At 51.1% G+C, this 21996-nt stretch overlaps 1 protein-coding gene across 5 annotated transcripts in view; it reads left to right on the top strand.

Moving 5' to 3' along the window:
• ube2f (ubiquitin-conjugating enzyme E2F (putative)) overlaps positions 1 to 21996 on the top strand; it is a 176666-nt gene that overhangs the window by 149990 nt on the left and 4680 nt on the right. The window lies entirely within an intron of this gene.

Raw genomic sequence — 21996 nt, forward strand, 5'->3', positions numbered from 1 at the left:
CTGCTCGCTGCTCTGCGACCCCGTCGCCCCCCGCTGCTCGCTGCTCTGCGACCCCGTCGCCGCTCGCTTGCTCTGCGACCCCGTCGCCCCCCGCTGCTGCTCTGCGTCTGCGCTGCCCGACCCGTCGCCCCCCGCTGCTCGCTGCTCTGCGACCCCGTCGCCCCCCGCTGCTCGCTGCTCTGCGACCACCGTCGCCCCCCCGCTGCTCGCTGCTCTGCGACCCGGCCGTCGCCCCCCGCGCTGCTCGCTGCTCTGCGACCCCGTCGCCCCCCGCTGCTGCTCGCTGCTCTGTGACCCCGTCGCCGCCCCCGCTGCTCGCTGCTCTGCGACCCCGTCGCCCCCCGCTGCTCGCTGCTCTGCGACCCCGTCGCCCCCCGCTGCTCGCTGCTCTGTGACCCCGTCGCCCCCCGCTGCTCGCTGCTCTGTGACCCCGTCGCCCCCCGCTGCTCGCTGCTCTGCGACCCCGTCGCCCCCCGCTGCTCGCTGCTCTGCGACCCCCGTCGCCCCCCGCTGCTCGCTGCTCTGCGACCCCGTCGCCCCCCGCTGCTCGCTGCTCTGCGACCCCGTCGCCCCCCCGCTGCTCGCTGCTCTGCGACCCCCGTCGCCCCCCGCTGCTCGCTGCTCTGCGACCCCGTCGCCCCCCCGCTGCTCGCTGCTCTGCGACCCCCGTCGCCCCCCCGCTGCTCGCTGCTCTGCGACCCGCCGGTCGCCCCGCCCCCGCTGCTCGCTGCTCTGCGACCCCGTCGCCCCACCCGCTGCTCGCTGCTCTGCGACCCCGTCGCCCCCCGCTGCTCGCTGCTCTGCGACCCCGTCGCCCCCCGCTGCTCGCTGCTCTGCGACCCCGTCGCCCCCCGCTGCTCGCTGCTCTGCGACCCCGTCGCCCCCCGCTGCTCGCTGCTCTGCGACCCCGTCGCCCCCCGCTGCTCGCTGCTCTGCGACCCCGTCGCCCCCCGCTGCTCGCTGCTCTGCGACCCCGTCGCCCCCCGCTGCTCGCTGCTCTGCGACCCCGTCGCCCCCCGCTGCTCGCTGCTCTGCGACCCCGTCGCCCCCCGCTGCTCGCTGCTCTGCGACCCCGTCGCCCCCCGCTGCTCGCTGCTCTGCGACCCCGTCGCCCCCCGCTGCTCGCTGCTCTGCGACCCCGTCGCCCCCCGCTGCTCGCTGCTCTGCGACCCCGTCGCCGCTCGCTGCTCTGCGACCCCGTCGCCCCCCGCTGCTCGCTGCTCTGCGACCCCGTCGCCCCCCGCTGCTCGCTGCTCTGCGACCCCGTCGCCCCCCGCTGCTCGCTGCTCTGTGACCCCGTCGCCCCCCGCTGCTCGCTGCTCTGGGACCCCGTCGCCCCCCGCTGCTCGCTGCTCTGCGACCCCGTCGCCCCCCGCTGCTCGCTGCTCTGCGACCCCGTCGCCCCCCGCTGCTCGCTGCTCTGCGACCCCGTCGCCCCCCGCTGCTCGCTGCTCTGCGACCCCGTCGCCGCTCGCTGCTCTGCGACCCCGTCGCCCCCCGCTGCTCGCTGCTCTGCGACCCCGTCGCCCCCCGCTGCTCGCTGCTCTGCGACCCCGTCGCCCCCCGCTGCTCGCTGCTCTGTGACCCCGTCGCCCCCCGCTGCTCGCTGCTCTGTGACCCCGTCGCCCCCCGCTGCTCGCTGCTCTGTGACCCCGTCGCCCCCCGCTGCTCGCTGCTCTGTGACCCCGTCGCCCCCCGCTGCTCGCTGCTCTGTGACCCCGTCGCCCCCCGCTGCTCGCTGCTCTGTGACCCCGTCGCCCCCCGCTGCTCGCTGCTCTGTGACCCCGTCGCCCCCCGCTGCTCGCTGCTCTGTGACCCCGTCGCCCCCCGCTGCTCGCTGCTCGGTGACCCCGTCGCCCCCCGCTGCTCGCTGCTCTGTGACCCCGTCGCCCCCCGCTGCTCGCTGCTCGGTGACCCCGTCGCCCCCCGCTGCTCGCTGCTCTGTGACCCCGTCGCCCCCCGCTGCTCGCTGCTCTGTGACCCCGTCGCCCCCCGCTGCTCGCTGCTCTGTGACCCCGTCGCCCCCCGCTGCTCGCTGCTCTGTGACCCCGTCGCCCCCCGCTGCTCGCTGCTCTGTGACCCCGTCGCCCCCCGCTGCTCGCTGCTCTGTGACCCCGTCGCCCCCCGCTGCTCGCTGCTCTGTGACCCCGTCGCCCCTCGCTGCTCGGTGACCCCGTCGCCCCCCGCTGCTCGCTGCTCGGTGACCCCGTCGCCCCCCGCTGCTCGCTGCTCGGTGACCCCGTCGCCCCCCGCTGCTCGCTGCTCGGTGACCCCGTCGCCCCCCGCTGCTCGCTGCTCGGTGACCCCGTCGCCCCCCGCTGCTCGCTGCTCGGTGACCCCGTCGCCCCCCGCTGCTCGCTGCTCGGTGACCCCGTCGCCCCCCGCTGCTCGCTGCTCGGTGACCCCGTCGCCCCCCGCTGCTCGCTGCTCGGTGACCCCGTCGCCCCCCGCTGCTCGCTGCTCGGTGACCCCGTCGCCCCCCGCTGCTCGCTGCTCGGTGACCCCGTCGCCCCCCGCTGACCCCGTCGCCCCCCGCTGACCCCGTCGCCCCCCGCTGACCCCGTCGCCCCCCGCTGACCCCGTCGCCGCTCGGTGACCCCGTCGCCCCCCGGCGACCCCGTCGCCGCTCTGCGACCCCGTCGCCCCCCTCTGCTCGCTGTGATTACAGTAATGGATACTGTTATTACAGTGAGAAGTATTACTATTGCAATGACATATTGGTGTGCCATACCAAACACAAGTGTTGCTATGAGACAAATATTGCAGTGATACGTTAGTAGTGAAACACACTACTGCTAGTAATGTGGTAAGTGACATTCATAATGGTAAGTATTCCTATTACCGTGAGCGCATTTGTGTTACCGTAAATGGCACGTGTTTTACAGTGGTATACAGTAAAGGGGCTCTGAGGGAGGTATACAGTACAGGCTCTGAGGGAGGTGTACGATATAGGGGCTCCGAGGGAGCTGTGCAGCACCGGGGCTCCGAGGGAGCTGTAGAGTGCAAGCTCAGTCTGAGAGGCTGGTGTAAAATATATAGGGGCTCTGAGTGAGCTGTGCAGTTTACGGGCTCTGAGGAGGTTGTACGATACATACAATGAACTGCAGAATTTCAATGTCACGCATTAGAAACCCACACAGGTGACCTACAATCGCTCCCAGTTCCTCAAATTTCAAATTATTGCTCTTTTCTTCAAATCCCTCTGTAGCCTCTTCCCTCTCCATTTCCATAACCTATGACTGCCCTATCCCTGCTGAACTCCCCATTCCTCTGCCTACAGTCCCTTGCGCATCCCCTTACCTTGACCCGAATGTCAGCTCATGCTTTCAGCCGCCTAGGTCCAGTTCTCAGGACACTTTGGCCTCGATCTCTGTATTTAAAACCCAACTCTCATCAAGCTTTTGGCCCCCTACCCAAATCTCCCTGCAGGGTCCGTTTGTTTCCTTACATCTCTGTGAAATGCCATGGGACAATTTTCTCCCTTAATATTCGATAAAAATGCAGGTTGTTGAAATTGGCAAAACGGCCTGTGTGAAAAGGGTTAATAGACAGACAACTGAAACTTAGGAACATAGGAACAGGAGTAGGCCATTCAGCCCCTCGTGCCCGCTCCGCCATTTGATAAGATCATGGCTGATCTGTGATCTAACTCCATATACCTGCCTTTGGCCCATATCCCTTAATACCTTTGGTTGCCAAAAAGCTATCAATCTCAGATTTAAATTCAGCAATTGAGCTAGTATCAATTGCCATTTGCGGAAGAGAGTTCTAAACTTCTACAACCCTTTGTGTGTAGAAATGTTTTCTAATCTCGCTCCTGAAAGGTCTGGCTCTAATTTTTAGACTCTGCCCCCTACTCCTAGAATCCCCAACCAGCAGAAATAGTTTCTCTCTATCCACCCTATCTGTTCCCCTTAATATCTTATAAACTTAGATCAGATTACCCCTTAACCTTCTAAACTCTAGAGAATACAACCCCAATTTGTGTAATCTCCCCTCGTAACTTAACCCTTGAAGTCCAGGTATCATTCTAGTAAACCTACGCTGCACTCCCTCCAAGGCCAATATGTCCTTCCGAAGGTGCGGTGCCCAGAACTGCTCACAGTATTCCAGGTGCGGTCTAACCAGGGTTTTGTATAGCTGCAGCATAACTTCTTCCCCCTTGTACTCTAGTCCTCTCGATATAAAGGCCAGCATTCCATTTGCCTTCTTGATTATTTTCTGCACCTGTTCATGACACTTCAATGATCGATGTACCTGAACCTCTAAGTCCCTTTGGACATCCACTGTTTTTAACTTTTTACCATTTAGAAAGTACTCTGTTCTATCCTTTTTTGATCCAAAGTGGATGACCTCACATTTGTCTACATTGAATTCCATTTGCCACAGTTTTGCCCATTCACCTAATCTATCAATATCACTTTGTAATTTTGTGTTTTCATCTACACTGCTTACAATGCCACCAATCTTTGTGTCATCAGCAAACTTAGATATGAGACTTTCTATGCCTTCATCTAAGTCGTTAATAAATATTGTGAATAATTGAGGCCCCAAGACAGATCCCTGCGGGACTCCACTAGTCACATCCTGCCAATGTGAGTACCTTCCCATTATCCCTACTCTCTGTCGCCTTTCGCTCAGCCAACTTCCTAACCAAGTCTGTACTTTTCCCTCGATTCCATGGGCTTCTATCTTAGCTAACAGTCTCTTATGTGGGACCTTATCAAATGCCTTCTGGAAGTCCATATAAATAACATCCATTGACATTCCCCTGTCCACTACTTTAGTCACCTCTTCAAAAAATTCAATCAGGTTTGTCAGGCACGACCTACCTTTCACAAATCCATGCTGGCTCTCTCTGATTAACTGAAAATTCTCGAGGTGTCCAGTCACCCTGTCCTTAATTATAGACTCCAGCATTTTCCCCACAACAGATGTTAGGCTAACTGGTCTATAATTCCCTCTCTCTCCTTTCTTAAAAAGCAGAGTGACATGTGCAATTTTGCAATCTAGAGCGACAGTTCCTGAATCTAGAGAACTTTGAAAGATTATAGTTAGGATGTAAGAGAGCCGTAAAGTGCCGGGGCGGCAACTGTGAGCTCAACTCTAACCTGATGGAATTTTTTGATGAGGTAACAAAGAGGGTAGATGAGGGCAATGCAGTTGATGTGGTGTATGTGGACTTTCAAAAGGTGTTTGATAAACTGCCACACAGTAGGCTTATCATCAAGATTGTGGCCATGGAATAAAGGGGGCAGTAGCAACATGAATACAGAATTGGCTACGGGACAGGAAACAGAGAGTAATGGTGAATGGTTGTTTTTCAGACTGGAGGCAGGTGTACAGTGATTAACCCCAGGGGTCAGTGCTGGAACCATTGCTTTTCTTGATATATATTAATGGCTTGGATGTACAGGGCACAATTTCAAAATTTGAAGATGATATATAACTTGGAAGGTTAGTAAACAATGAGGAGGATAGTGATAGACTTCAAGAGGATATAGACAGGCTGGTGGCATAGGCAGATGAAATTTAACTTAGAAAAATGCAAAGTGATACATTTTGGTAAGAAGAACGAGGAGAGGCAATATAAACTAGAGGGCACAACTCTAAAAGGGGTACAGGAACAGAGAGATCTTGGGGGTATATGTGCACAAATCGTTGAAGGTGGCAGGGCAGGTTGAGAAAGCGGTTAAAAAAGCATACGGGATCCTGGGCTTTATAAATAGAGGCATAGAGTAGAAGAGTATGGAAGTCATGATGAACCTTTATAAAACACTTGTTCGGCCACAACTGGAATATTGTGTCCAGTTCTGGTTACCGCACTTCAGGAAAGATGTGAAGGCTTTAGAGAGGGTGCAGAAGAGACTTACTAGAATGATTCCAGGGATGAGGGACTTCAGTTACGTGGATAGACTGGAGAAGCTGGAACTGTTCTCCTTGGAACAGAGACGGTTGCGAGGAGATTTGATAGAGGTATTCAAAATCGTGAAGGGTCTAGACCGAGTAGATAGAGAGAAACTGTTCCCATTAGCGGAAAGGCCATGGACCAGAAGACATAGATTTAAGATGATTGGCAAAAGAACCAAAGGTGACGAGGATAAACTTTTTTACACAGCGAGTGGTTAGGATCTGGAATGCACTGCCGAAGGGGGTGGTGGAGGCAGATTCAATCATGGCCTTCAAAAAGGAACTGGATAAGTACTTGAAAGGAAGAAGCTTGCAGGGCTAGGGGGAAAGGCCGGGGGAGTGGGACTAGCTGGATTGCTCTTGCATAGAGCCGTCGTAGACTCGATGGGACGAATGGCCTCCTTCCATGCTGCTTCCACCACCCTTTCAGGCAGTGCATTCCAGATCATAACGACACACTGTGTAAAAAAAAAAAAAAAAAATTCTGTCATCTCGCCTCTGGTTCTTTTGCCAATTACCTTAAATCTGTGTCCTCTGGTTGCCGTCCCTTCTGCCAGTGGAAACAGTTTCTCCTTATTTACTCTATCAAAACCCTTTATGATTTTGAACACCTCTATCAAATCTCCCCTTAACCTCTCTGCCCTAAGGAGAACAAACCCAGTTTCTCTAGTTTCTTCATGTAAATGAAGTCACTCATCCCTGGTACAATTCTAGTAAATCTCCTCTGCATCTCTCTAAGGCTTTGACATCCTTCCTAAAGTGTGATGCCCAGAATTGGATACAAAGCTCCAACTGTGGCCTAATCAGTGTTTTATAAAGGTTTAGCGTAACTTCCTTGCTTTAGTACTCAATGCCTCTATTTATAAAGCCAAGGATCATGTATAACAGCCTTTATAACAGCCTTCTCATCTTGTCCTGCCACTTTCAAAGACTTGTATACATACACCCCCAGGTGTCTCTGTTCCTCCACCCCCTTCAAAATTGTATCATTTAGTTTATATTGCCTCTCCTCATTCTTCCTACCAAAATGAATCACTTCACACTTCTCTGCGTTAAATTGCATCTGCCATGTGTCTGTCCGTTTCACTAGTCTGCCTATGTCCTTCTGAAGTCTGTTACCGTCCTCCTCACTGTTTACTACATTTCTGAGTTTTGTGTCATCTGCAGTCTTTGAAATTATGCCCTGTATACCCGAGTCCAGGTCATTGATATATATCTAAAAGAGCAGTGGTCCTAATACCAACCCCTGAGGGACACTACTGTATGCTTCCCTCCAGTCTGAAAAACAACAGTTTACAACTACTCTCTTAGCCAATTTCAGACCAATGCTGTCACTGCCCCTTTAATCCCATGGACTTCAATTTTGCTAACATGTCTATTATGTGGCACTTTATCAAGCGTTTTACTGATGATAACGCAGCACTGTTGGCTGATCTGGAAATGCAGCATCAGAAAGGGATCCTTCCTGGTACTTTGGACATTGGCTGAGATCGATAAGAGTGTGATATTAACCTGAGGCACTGTATAAAATAAAATCTCATTGTTCTTCAAATCACGATTGTATTGTCCAACACTGGTGTCCATCACTTTCCACCCTGATATCAACCTCCAGCAAACAGAACCTGCTAAGAGGAAATGTTGGGAGTGACTTACAGGCTGGAATCCAATCGTGGGACTCGGGTGGTTTATAGAATAAAGTACTTGGGAGTGAGTTACAGGCTGGAGTCTAATCAAAGGGTTTGGATGTACCCAGTACTCCAGGTGTGGCTACACCAATGTCGGGAATTGTACCCAGTACTCCAGGTGTTGTTGTCCCAATGCCCGGAATTGTATCCAGTACTCCAGGTGTGGCCGTACCAGTGCTCAGAATTATACCCAGTACTCCTTACTAGAGAAATTACTAGAGTCTATAATTAAGGATAGAGTGACTGAGCACCTTGAAAATTTTCAGCTGATCAGAGAGATCCAGCATGGATTTGTAAAGGGTAGGTCATGCCTGATGAACCTGATTGGATTTTTTGAAGAGGTAACTAAAGTAGTGGACAGGGGAATGTCTATGGATGTTGTTTATATGGACTTCCATAAAGTCCCTCATAAGAGACTTTTAGCTAAAGTTGAAGCTCATGGAATTGAGGGCAAATTATTGACCTGGTTAGGAAATTGGCTGAGCGCAGGCGGCAGAGAGTAATGATAATGGGCAGATACTCAAATTGGCAGGATGTGACCAGTGGTGTCCCACAGGGATCTGTGTTGGGGCCTCAAATATTCACTATTAATTAATGACTTAGATGACGGGATAGAGAGCCGCATATCCAAATTTGCCGATGACACAAAGATAGACAGCATTGTAAGCAGTGTAGATGGAAGCATAAAATTACAGAGCGATATTAATAGATTAAGTGAATGGGCAAAACTGTGGCAAATGGATTTCAATGTAGGCAAGTGTGAGGTCATCCACTTTGGACCTAAAAAGGATAGATCAGAGTACTTTCTAAATGGTGAAAAGCTCAAAACTGTAGAGGTCCAAAGAGACTATGGGGTCCATGCACATAGATCATTAAAATGTCATGGACAGGTACAGAAAATAATCAAAAAGGCTAATGGAATGCTGGCCTCTAGATCTAGAGGACTAGAATACAAGGGGGTAGAAGTTTTGCTCCGGCTATACAAAGCCCCTGGTTAGACCACACCTGGAGTAGTGTGTTCAGTTCTGGGCTCCGCACCTTAGGAAGGATATATTGGCCTTGGAGGGAGTGCAGCGTAGATTTACTAGAACGATATTTGAATTCCAAGGGTTAAATTACGAGGAGCGATTACACAAACTAGGGTTGTATTCCCTGGAATTTAGAAGATTAAGGGGTGATTTGATCAAAGTTTTCAAAATATTAAGGGAAACTGATAGGGTAGATAGAGAGAAACTATTTCCGCTGGTTGGGGAGTCTAGGACTGGGGGACATAGCCTAAAAATTAGAGCCAGGTCTTTCAGGAATGAATGTAAGGAATCTTACAACACCAGGTTATAGTCCAACAGTTTTATTTGAAAATCACAAGCTTTCGGAGGCTTTCTCCTTCGTCAGGTAAGTGTGGGATTCCATGAAAGGGTACCGCATATATATAGTCAGAGAACAATGCCTGGTGATTACAGATAATCTTTCCAACTGCCCGTTGTCAAGGCAATCAAAGGAGTCGAATAGTGTTCAGACAGGGAGACATTACATACAGGACTACTGAATATACAAAAGGTCAGAACCCAAAGACAGACAGAGAGAGAGAGAGAAACATCCGAAAGGAAGAGAAAGAGAGAGAATGACCAGTTGTATTAAAAACAGATAACTTTTTTTCGCTGGTGGGGTTACGTGTAGCGTGACATGAACCCAAGATCCCGGTTGAGGCCGTCCTCATGGGTGCGGAACTTGGCTATCAATTTCTGCTCGACGATTTTGCGTTGTCGTGTGTCTCGAAGGCCGCCTTGGAGAACGCTTACCCGAAGATCGGTGGCTGAATGTCCTTGACTGCTGAAGTGTTCCTCGACTGGGAGGGAACCCTCCTGTCTGGCGATTGTTGCGCGGTGTCCGTTTATCTGTTGTCGCAGTGTCTGCATGGTCTCGCCAATGTACCATGCTCCGGGGCATCCTTTCCTGCAACGTATGAGGTAGACAACGTTGGCCGAGTCACAGGAGTATGAACCATGTACCTGGTGGGTGGTGTCCTCTCGTATGATGGTGGTATCCGTGTCGATGATCTGGCATGTCTTGCAGAGGTTGCCGTGGCAGGGTTGTGTGGTGTCGTGGACGCTGTTCTCCTGAAAGCTGGGTAATTTGCTGCGAACGATGGTCTGTTTGAGGTTGGGTGGCTGTTTGAAGGTGAGTAGTGGAGGTGTGGGGATGGCCTTAGCTAGGTGTTCGTCGTCATCGATGACATGTTGAAGGCTGCAGAGAACATGGCGTAGTTTCTCCGCTCCGGGGAAGTACTGGATGACGAAGAGTACTCTGTTGGTTGCGTCCCGTGTTTGTCTTCTGAGGAGGTCTATGCGATTCTTCGCTGTGGCCCGTCGGAACTGTCGATCGACGAGTCGATCGTCATATCCCGTTCTTACGAGGGCGTCTTTCAGCGTCTGTAGGTGTCCATCGCGTTCCTCCTCATCTGAGCAGATCCTGAGTATTCGTAGGGCCTGTCCATAGGGGATGGCCTCTTTGACGTGGTTAGGGTGGAAGCTGGAAAAGTGGAGCATCGTGAGGTTGTCCGTGGGCTTGCGGTAGAGTGAGGTGCTGAGGCGCCCGTCTTTGATGGAGATTCGTGTGTCCAAGAAAGAAACCGATTTCAGGAGTGAAGTTAGGCAACACTTCTACACGCAAAGGGTGGTAGAAGTTTGGAAAACTCTTCCACAAATGGCAGTTAATGCTAGCTCAGCTGTTAATTTTAAATGTGAGATTGATAGATTTTTGTTAACCAAAGATATTAAGGAATATGGGGCTACGGCGGATACATGGAGTTAGGTCACGGATCAGCCATGATCTCATTGAATGGCAGAACAGTGCCCAGAATTGTACCCTGTACTCCAGGTGTGGCTTTACCAGGCATTCTCCAGACATCTCCTGGGATTTGTGCTGTCCCCATGACTGTACATCCCAAGATTCGGTTAGTTTCCTTACAGCTGCCCTTCATTATGCTGCTGACATCAGTGAGCCACATACCAGTACTTTCCAGACCAACCCCCCCACCCCTTGGGCTAATCTTTTGGTTTATATTCCCCCATTTATATCCCTTCCCCAGCCTCATCACCTTAGCATTTGGCCAGTTCAAAAGCCAGTTGCTGCACTCAGCCTTCCCCCCCGCCCTTGCCAATTTCTCTTGGTTTTATAAGTTCAGTACAACACCACATGGTGCATTTAGCATTGAGCCATTTGAGGGTAACTCCCAGTGTACAGTCAGCAGTGTGACAGAGTGGATCCAATTGCCCAATAACGTTCTCGCAATCAAAGAATGATTACAGCACAGAAGGAGGCCATTCGGCCCGTCAAGTCCGTGCTGGCTCTCTGCAAGACAATCCAGCTAGTCCCATTCCCCCGCCCTTTCCCCGTAGCCCTGCACATTTTTTTCTTTCAAGTATTTATCCAATTCCCTTTTGAATTGAATCTGCGTGCATCACCCTTTCAGGCAGTGCATTCCAGATCATAACCACTCACTGCGTAAAAAAGTTTTTCTTCATGTCACCTTTGGTTCTTTTGCCAATCACCATAAATCTGTGTCCTCTGGTTTTCGACCCTTCCGCCAATGGGAACAGTTTCTCTCTATCTACTCTGTCTAGACCCCTCATGATTTTGAATACCTCTATCAAATCTCCTCTCAACAGTCTCTGCTCCAAGGAGAACAATCCCAACTTCTCCAGTCTATCCATGTAATTGAAGTCCCTCATCCCTGGAATCATTCTAGTAAATCTCTTCTGTACCCTCTCCAAGACCTTCACATACTTCCTAAAGTGCAGTGCCCAGAACTGGACACAATACTCCAGTTTGGCCGAACCAGTGTTTTATAAAGGTTCATCATAACCTCCTTGCTTTTGTACTCTATGCCTCTATTTTTAAAGCCCAGGATCGCGTATGCTTTTTTAACCGCTTTCTCAACCTGCCCTGCCACCTTCATCAACCTGTGCACGTATACACCCAGGTGTCTCTGTTCCTGCACTTCGTTTAGAATTGTGCCCTTTAGTTTATATTGCCTCTCCTCATTCTTTCTACCAAAATGTATCACTTCGCACTTCTCTGTGTTAAATTTCTTCTGCCATGTGTCCGTCCATTCCACCAGCCCGTCTATGTCCTCTTGAAGTCTATCACTGTCCTCCTCACTGTTAACTACACTTCCAAGTTTTGTATCATCTGCAAATTATGAAATTGTGCCCTGTACACCATAAGTCATTAATATATATCAAGAAAACCAGTGGGCCTCATAATTTTGAATACCTCTATCAAATCTCCTCTCAACCGCCTCTGCTCCTGGGGAACACCAATGTACACCTCCCTCCAGTCCGAGAAACAACCGTTCACCACTTCTCTGTTTCCTGTCACTTAGCCAATTTCGTATCCATGCTGCCACTGCCCCTTTTATTCCATGGGCTTCAACTTTGCTGACAAGCCTATTATGTGGCATTTTATCAAACACCTTTTGGAAGTCCATATACACAACATCAACTGCATTGTCCTCATCAACCCTCTCTGTTACCTCATCGAAAAACTTAATCAGGTTAGTTAAACACAATTGGCCTTTAACAAATCCGTGCTAGCTTTCCTCAATTAATCTACACTTGTCCAAGTGACTGTTAATTTTGTCCCGGATTATTTTTTCTAAAAGCTTCCTCACCTCCCAAAGTTTTTGTTTCCTTTCGATAGGTAAATCTCCTACCCTTCCCCGCCCTGCTCCCAGTCCTTTTTGTAAAGCCTGATTGACAAGTATTGGGTGAACAAATTTCAATTCAGTAAAGTTCTGTGTTTAAACTTTAACTTGCAGCAATAATATCAACACAAAATAAGATCTTTTGAGATTTTTAATTTTAAAAATCACCTAGAAAATGCTGAGAATGCTCAGCAGTTCAGTCGGCACCTTTAAAGAGCAAAGATGTGGAGATGCCGGTGATGGACTGGGGTGGACAAATGTAAGGAATCTTACAACACCAGGTTATAGTCCAACAATTTTATTTTAAAATCACAAGCTTTCGGAGATTATCCCCTTCGTCAGGTGAATGAGTGGAAGGTTCTCAAATCGCATATCTTATATTAGGCTGGGACAGCATCACACCAATCAAAAGGTGTCGTTGTTGTTCGAACAGGCCAGTCACGGAGAACAGCACGTCCCAGTACACTGGCTATACATTGTGTCAATTACACAGACAGAAAGAAAGAGACCCAAATGGCAGAGAGAGAGAGAGAATATTAAAACACATAACTTTTTTTTTCCCTTTTTGCTGGTGGGGTTACGTGTAGCGTGACATGAACCCAAGATCCCGGTTGAGGCCGTCCTCATGGGTGCGGAACTTGGCTATCAACTTCTGCTCGACGATTTTGCGTTGTCGTGTGTCTCGAAGGCCGCCTTGGAGAACGCTGACCCGAAGATCGGTGGCTGAATGTCCTTGACTGCTAAAGTGTTCCCTGACTGGGAGGGAACCCTCCTGTCTGGCGATTGTTGCGCGGTGTCCGTTCATCCGTTGTCGCAGTGTCTGCATGGTCTCGCCAATGTACCATGCTCCGGGGCATCCTTTCCTGCAACGTATGATGTAGACAACGTTGGCCGAGTCGCAGGAGTATGAACCATGTACCTGGTGGGTGGTGTCCTCTCGTGTGATGGTGGTATCCGTGTCGATGATCTGGCATGTCTTGCAGAGGTTGCCATGGCAGGGTTGTGTGGTGTTGTGGACGCTGTTCTCCTGAAAGCTGGGTAATTTGCTGCGAACGATGGTCTGTTTGAGGTTGGGTGGCTGTTTGAAGGCGAGTAGTGGAGGCGTGGGGATGGCCTTAGCGAGGTGTTCGTCGTCATCGATGACATGTTGAAGGCTGCGGAGAACATGGTGTAGTTTCTCCGCTCTGGGGAAGTACTGGACGACGAAGGGTACTCTGTTGGTTGCGTCCCGTGTTTGTCTTCTGAGGAGGTCTATGCGATTCTTCGCTATGGCCCGTCGGAAATGTCGATCGACAAGTCGAGCATCATATCCCGTTCTTACGAGGGCGTCTTTCAGCGTCTGTAGGTGTCCATCGTGTTCCTCCTCGTCTGAGCAGATCCTGTGTATTCGCAGGGCCTGTCCATAGGGGATGGCCATTTTGACGTGGTTGGGGTGGAAGCTGGAAAAGTGGAGCATCGTGAGGTTGTCCGTGGGCTTGCGGTAAAGTGAGGTGCTGAGGTGCCCGTCTTTGATGGAGATTTGTGTGTCCAAGAAAGAAACCGATTCTGAGGAGTAGTCCATGGTGAGTTTGATGGTGGGATGGAACTTGTTGATGTTATCGTGTAGTCTCTTCAGTGATTCTTCGCCGTGGGTCCATAGGAAGAAAATGTTGTCGATGTGTCTGGTGTATAGCGTTGGTTGGAGATCCTGTGCAGTGAAGAAGTCCTGCTCGAGCTTGTGCATGAAAATGTTGGCGTATTGGGGTGCGAATTGGGTCCCCATGGCTGTTCCGTGTGTTTGGGTAAAGAACTGGTTATCGAAGGTGAAGACATTGTGATCCAGGATGAAGCGGATGAGTTGTAGGATGGCGTCTGGAGATTGGCTGTTGTTGGTGTTGAGTACTGAGGCTGTTGCAGCGATGCCGTCATCGTGGGGGATACTGGTGTAGAGTGCCGAGACGTCCATCGTGGTGAGAAGTGTTCCTGGTTCAACTGGTCCGTGGGTGCTGAGTTTTTGTAGGAAGTCTGTAGTGTCGCGACAGAAGCTGGGGGTTCCCTGTACGATGGGTTTCAGGATGTCCTCGACGTATCCAGAGAGGTTCTCACACAGGGTTCCGTTGCCTGATACGATAGGACGTCCCACCAGCTCAACAAACTGATCAAGACCTTCGATCCAGACCGTCAAAGCATCCTACGTGCTCTCATCCCACGTACTCCCCGCGTGGGAGACTTCTACTGCCTCCCAAAGATACACAAAGCCAACACACCCGGACGTCCTCAGCTTGGCTGAGTTGGTAGTACTTTCACCTGAGTCAGAAGGTTGTGGGTTCAAGCCCCACTCGATTATTTGAGTCCCATCTTCTAGGCTGATAGTTCAGGGGGTGCTACACTATTGGAGTGGCCGTCCTTCAAATGAGACGTTGAACTGAGGCCCCATCTGCCTCTTCAGGTAGACGTAAAAACCCTGTGGCGTGTGTGAGTTCTCTGGGGCCAACATTCATCCCTCAGATTATCTGTTTTTGATTATTTGAACACAAACTGGATGATTAATTTGAATCGGTTTTCAACTAAACTGTTAAATAAAAGTTATTTACTTGATTTTTTACATCAGAAAGTGTGCTAAGCTGAGAGAGACATAGACAAAAGGGGAATGGGAGGAAGACAGACTGTGACCTATTGTTCACATTTACAATTTAAAAAGCAAATTCCCATTTGCATAAGATTTGTTTATCCAGTTGAAGTGGGGTGAGGGAAACAGTGGTTACTTGAAAATTTCGGTAGCTGTGCAGAATGTTTTGCATATTAAGCTGATAGAGTTAACTATTTGGATATATTTTTGGCTGATGGTGAAACTGACTGTTCACAGACCACCCTGGTTGCAAGATCCACTCTTTTCAACCCATGCAGGTTAAAACTAAACATAAATGTTATTAAAGCAGCCATGCCTTTATTTACTGTTCCAGAAAGGCAGAGTAAAATCCATATATTTATTTATGCAGCTGTGGCCTTTATTTATCGAAGGAAAAGTATTCACATATTATCTAGCAAACGGTCATAAATCACCAAATTCAATATTTGCAGAGGATTCTTAGATACTTACAAACCAGTGATGACAGATATGAGGCCTCCAACCCCAGTACTGTCAGACTCGGGACCAACCCCTCTGGTTCTATGAGACCCCAGGACCATTCCCAACACTGCTAAACCCCATCTTCCCCCTTTTCAGTACTGCTAGGAATCAAGTATCTACCCCAAACCGGGAGAACTGGCAAACACAAGAGTGATGCAGTTGGAAGCAGGACCTTCAAGGAGGTCAGTTTCACAGAAACAAGGGTTACCTCAGTCCTTAAAGGTTCCAGCAATAATGTCCCAGCCGTTCGCCCCTCAATCTCCGGTCACTATGTGCACTGCATAGAAGTAAGAAGTTAGGAGCATGGATTAGTAACAATTTAGGCATGAGAGGTAGTCACGGTGGTAAGAAGCAGTGGTAGTTTGTGTTTATATTATAAAGAAAGTACCATGGACATTTCTTAGTGTGTTTTTAGCTCCAGAACATGGATATCTGCTGCTAACGGTTGTACTGTAAGGGAAGAAATTCTTCCCAAAAGGAAAAGGTTGAGCAGCCTTGGAGAATAGTATTCATTATCAGGCAATAGAATGGGCTCACCCAGAGGCTCACAGTCTCAAATGTATTCCATGAGTTAGATTTATTGACAAAATTTAGCGTGTCTCTCGAGCTGCAGGCAATGGATCTTCTTGAACCAATTCATCTCCCTCCTGGGCAGCTTCCCCTTGATCCAATGACGATAGACCTGTTCCTGCCTCAACGTCCTCATCCCATCGGGAAGAACTAACTATTTTTGAATTGCACAGTTATGCAGCACGCTGGCTACATTTATTCCTGACGCCAGTGCTGGACTGTATTGCAGGCTCCTCCAGATTTGTTGAGACACCTGAAACGAGACTTCAAGATTCGGATTGTAAGACCATAAGAGATAGGAGCAGGAGTAGGCCTGCTCCGCCATTGAATGAGATCATGGCTGATCTGATTTCTACCTCAACTCCACTTTCCTGCCCTTTCCCCATATCCTTTGACTCCCTTGCTGATCAAAAATCTGTCTAACTCAGCCTCGAATGTATTCAATGACTCAGCCGCCACAGCTTTTTGGGGTAAAGAATTCCAAAGATCCACGACCCTCTGGGAGAAGAAATTCCTCCTCATTTCCGTCTTAAACGGGCAACCCGTTATTCTGAGACTATGCCCCCTAGTTTTAGATTCCCCCATGAAGGGTAACATCCTCTCAGCATCTACCCTATCGAGTCCCCTCAGAATCTTGTATGTTTCAATAAGATCTCCTCCCACTTTTCTAAACTCCAATGAGTATAGACCCAACCTGTTCAATCTTTCCTCATAAGACAACCCTTCCCTCCATACCCGGAATCAACTTCGTGAACTTTCTCTGAACTGCTTCCAATGCAAGTATGTCCTTCCTGAAATAAGGACACCAGAACTGGTCTCACCAGCACCCTGTATAGTTGTAGCATGACTTCCCTGCTTTTATACTCCATCCCCCTAGAAATAAAGACCAATATTCCGTTTGCCTTCCGGATTACCTGCTGCACCTGTATGTTGACTTTTTGTGTTTCATGTACAAGGTCACCCAGATCCCTCTGTACCACAGCATTTTGTAGTATTTCTCCATTCAAATAATAGTTTGCTCAATACAGTCCCACCACTTAAAAAGTCTACGTTTAAAACGGGCCAACGCTTATATCAGCCTAAAAGTGAAAACCATTAACATCAATTTCCAAGTTGCTGGTTATAGTGTCTTTAGTGCTCCATTTATTTCGGGCAGAAACAGCCAGGGCCAGTGTTTTATTGGAAAGGAAGCCAATGATTGATGTCAGCACTGCAGGTTAAGGGCGCTCCAAACTTCCTGTGACAAATGATTTTCTTTTCTAGTCACCCTGTTCACAAGTTTTATTAAAGTCAAAACCAGCTCTGGATAAGTTCAGCTGACATAATTTCTAGCTTGGGGATTACATTATTTTAGAACAAGGTATTTTAGGGAGAATGACTACAATACATTGCACTGAACTTTAACTTTTTGATGATTAATTGCACCGATAGGAATGTTCAGCGCATACACGCACACGATGGCTGTTATACGTCACGTATAGTGGGCAGATCACGTTCGCACGAATGCGCCCACTATAAGCGGTGGGGACAGTTCCGAGTTGTTCCAAGGACCTCATGATAGCTATTGTCAGGGGAGGCGTGCCAGCTCTCCTCCAACCAGACCATGATCTCCTTGGCCTTTGTCCGTGTACACACTGTACAGGTGGCACTCAGTGAGGGTCTGTCAGTGTACACACTGTATAAGTGGCTCTCAGTGAGAGTCTATCAGTGTACACACACGGTGTACACACTGTATAAGTGGCACTTCGTGACAATGTAATCGTGCAGACAGTTTATAAGTGGTACTTGGTGAAGTATATGAGAGAGGTTATTGTGTATAATATTATAAGTTGTCGTGAATAATGTATATGTTATATAGATTTTTTTTTTCAATGCTTTCCCTAAGCCAGTGTAATTTGTTTGGGCAGAAATTAATGATTTCTTCATTGCTTACTGGTTGTGTTTGCAGTGTTTCTACAAATAGTGTAGGGAGGTGTGTGCTGGGGCTGAATCATGTTCAGGAGGCATGATGTATAGATATGTGTGTGCAGCGTGTTAACCCTTCGATTGCTGGCAGTCAGTTAAGTTACCAGAAACGCATTACTGTTTTTGACATACACACTCTTTGCCTGTAAGCCCATTTTAAAGGTTGGTTTTACAGTCAAGAGAGATGCCAAGTTCTAGAGTGCCCTGGGGCTGAGAAATCCCATCCAAAACCACAAGTACTGCTTGCCCTGCTCCACCCAGATGAGTGAATTTGTTCATGCTTCACAAACCATTAACTTTCTAACACACATTTCACTTCACCTGGCACGTCTGAGCTACAGCAACATTTTAAACCACAATCTGTGTGCACCTCTGATTCTCACCTTTCTCTCATCCCTCCCTGCTCTCTTGCTCGTCAACTCCCGCCCTCTCGCTCGCCAACTCCCGCCCTCTCGCTCGCCAACTCCCGCCCTCTCGCTCGCCAACTCCCGCCCTCTCGCTCGCCAACTCCCGCCCTCTCGCTCGCCAACTCCCGCCCTCTCGCTCGCCAACTCCCGCCCTCTCGCTCGCCAACTCCCGCCCTCTCGCTCGCCAACTCCCGCCCTCTCGCTCGCCAACTCCCGCCCTCTCGCTCGCCAACTCCCGCCCTCTCGCTCGCCAACTCCCGCCCTCTCGCTCGCCAACTCCCGCCCTCTCGCTCGCCAACTCCCGCCCTCTCGCTCGCCAACTCCCGCCCTCTCGCTCGCCAACTCCCGCCCTCTCGCTCGCCAACTCCCGCCCTCTCGCTCGCCAACTCCCGCCCTCTCGCTCGCCAACTCCCGCCCTCTCGCTCGCCAACTCCCGCCCTCTCGCTCGCCAACTCCCGCCCTCTCGCTCGCCAACTCCCGCCCTCTCGCTCGCCAACTCCCGCCCTCTCGCTCGCCAACTCCCGCCCTCTCGCTCGCCAACTCCCACTCTCTCTCCTCTCTCTCGCCTGCCCTCTCTTTCTTGCCCGGCCTCTGTCCCCTCTCATATTCTTCCTCTCTCTGTCTTATCCGCACCCCCTCGCCCTCTCTCTTCCTCTCTCCCTCCCCTCCTCCCCCCCCCCCCCCCCCCCCCTCTCCCAGTAATTAAGGTTGAATTTGTTTCTAACTGCTGGTCCCACTGATTGTTGAACAGACTGCTTTGCGATGTGTGGTGTGCAGCAGAGTAAGTGTTAATTCTTCTCCATAGTCAAGATGCTTACCAAGAATGAGGAGAAACAGTTGTGTGAATCACTCATGCACATCCTATCATCAGATCATGAGCTAAACTGCCGGAATGTCCCCGGTTCGATCCATGGTCCACACCGTGTCAGATGATCTCAGTGTCCTTGGGCAAGGAAGATGAGCCAGTTTCAGAACACAACTAACCTGTCTCAGATAATCCATCAAATGCTTGAACAAACAAAAAGACTGAACACCCAACTTTCTTTTGTAATTGGTTTCTCTCTCCGTTTTGCCCAGAGCACCAGCTGCCCTTGCCATGGCTGACACAAGTGATGTGCAATAGAAAAAGAAACATAAAGTTGCCCTGAGTATAAACAGAAATTCACTGTTGGCAGCAACAATAACTTGAATTTATATAGCACCTTTAATGTAGAAAAATATCATATGGTGCTTCTTAGAAACGTAATCAGACAAAACTGGACGCCGAGTCAATGAAGGAGGTATTAAGAGGGGTGATCAAAGAGGTGAGTTTTAAGAAGGGGAGAGAGAGGTAGAGAAGCAGAAGGGCTTAAGGAGGGAATTTCAGAGCGTGGGGCCTAGGCGGCTGAAGGCACAGCTGCCTTTCGTGTGGTGAAATCAGGGAGGGGCGTACGAGAGACTAGGGTTGGAGGAACGGAGGGGTTGGGGGAGTTGTAGAGATGGATGACATTACAGGGATATGGAGGGGCAAGTTTGAAGATCTCCGATTTGTTCTGATTACAACTAGTTGGTTCACTTGTACTGCATGTTCATACTTTCTGTTGTGTACTGCATGCTCACATTTTCTAGTGTAACTGGATTCAGGTGAAAAATTACCGATGTACAAACTATAATAGTCGCAGACTGTAGTGGTCACTGTGGTGACAGAGTATTGATTGTAATGGACACATACTTGGGTAATGTAGCTCTGGATTTCCCTCCCTATTCCTCTCCGCCACTCTACCTCTCTCTTCTCCTTTAAGACACTCCTTCAAACCTACTTCTTTGACCAAGCTTTTGGTCACCTGTCCTAATATCTGTATATGTGGCTCAGTGTCAAATTTTGTTTCATAACGCTCCTGTGAAGTGCCTTGGGACGTTTTACTACGTTTAGGGGCTATATTAAAGCAAGGTGTTGCTGTTGATACTGAGGGAATGGACACGTCTCTCAATGAGATACTGTGGGCAGTGGACATGTCTCCCAGTGAGATACTGTGGGCAGTGGACATGTCTCCCAGTGAGATACTGTGGGCGGTGGACGCGTCTCCCAGTGAGATACTGTGGGCGGTGGACGCGTCTCCCAGTGAGATACTGTGGGCGGTGGACATGTCTCCCAGTGAGATACTGTGGGCGGTGGACGCGTCTCCCATTGAGATACTGTGGGTGGTGGACATGTCTCCCAGTGAGATACTGTGGGCGGTGGACATGTCTCCCAGTGAGATACTGTGGGCGGTGGACATGTCTCCCGGTGAGATACTGTGGGCAGTGGACATGTCTCCCGGTGAGATACTGTGGGCGGTGGACATGTCTCCCAGTGAGATACTGTGGGCGGTGGACATGTCTCCCAGTGAGATACTGTGGGCGGTGGACGCGTCTCCCAGTGAGATACTGTGGGCGGTGGACGCGTCTCCCAGTGAGATACTGTGGGCAGTGGACATGTCTCCCAGTGAGATACTGTGGGCGGTGGACGCGTCTCCCAGTGAGATACTGTGGGCGGTGGACGCGTCTCCCAGTGAGATACTGTGGGCGGTGGACATGTCTCCCAGTGAGATACTGTGGGCGGTGGGCACGTCTCTCGGTGAGATACTGTGGGCGGTGGACGCGTCTCCCAGTGAGATACTGTGGGCGGTGGACGCGTCTCCCAGTGAGATACTGTGGGCGGTGGACATGTCTCCCGGTGAGATACTGTGGGCGGTAGGCACGTCTCTCAGTGAGATACTGTGGGCAGTGGGCACGTCTCTCGGTGAGATACTGTGGGCGGTGGGCACGTCTCTCGGTGAGATACTGTGGGCGGTGGGCACGTCTCTCGGCGAGATACAGGGGGAATGGACACGTCTCCCAGTGAGATACTGTGGGCGGTGGACGCATCTCTCGGCGAGATACAGGGGGAATGGACACGTCTCTCGGTGAGATACTGTGGGCAGTGGGCACGTCTCTCGGCGAGGTACGGGGCAGTGGGCACGTCTCTCGGCGAGGTACGGGGCAGTGGGCACGTCTCGGCGAGGCACGGGGCAGTGGGCACGTCTCTCGGCGAGGCACGGGGCAGTGGGCACGTCTCTCGGCGAGGCAGTGGGCACGTCTCTCGGTGAGGTACGGGGCAGTGGGCACGTCTCTCGGCGAGGCAGTGGGCACGTCTCTCGGCGAGGCACGGGGCAGTGGGCACGTCTCTCGGCGAGGCACGGGGCACGTCTCTCGGCGAGGCAGTGGGCACGTCTCTCGGTGAGGTACGGGGCAGTGGGCACGTCTCTCGGCGGGATGCGGGGCAGTGGGCACGTCTCTCGGCGAGGCACGGGGCAGTGGGCACGTCTCTCGGCGGGATGCGGGGCTGTGGGCACGTCTCTCGGCGAGGCACGGGGCAGTGGGCACGTCTCTCGGCGAGGCGCGGGGCAGTGGGCACGTCTCTCGGCGAGGCACGGGGCAGTGGGCACGTCTCTCGGCGAGGCACGGGGCAGTGGGCACGTCTCTCGGCGAGGCACGGGGCAGTGGGCACGTCTCTCGGCGAGGCACGGGGCAGTGGGCACGTCTCTCGGCGAGGTACGGGGCAGTGGGCACGTCTCTCGGCGGGATGCGGGGCAGTGGGCACGTCTCTTGGTGAGATACGGGGGGGTAAAAATAAAAAGGAGCAAC

Source organism: Heptranchias perlo, chromosome 7 (assembly GCF_035084215.1).
Source record: "Heptranchias perlo isolate sHepPer1 chromosome 7, sHepPer1.hap1, whole genome shotgun sequence".
In the NCBI taxonomy this organism is placed as follows: Eukaryota; Metazoa; Chordata; class Chondrichthyes; order Hexanchiformes; family Hexanchidae; genus Heptranchias; species Heptranchias perlo.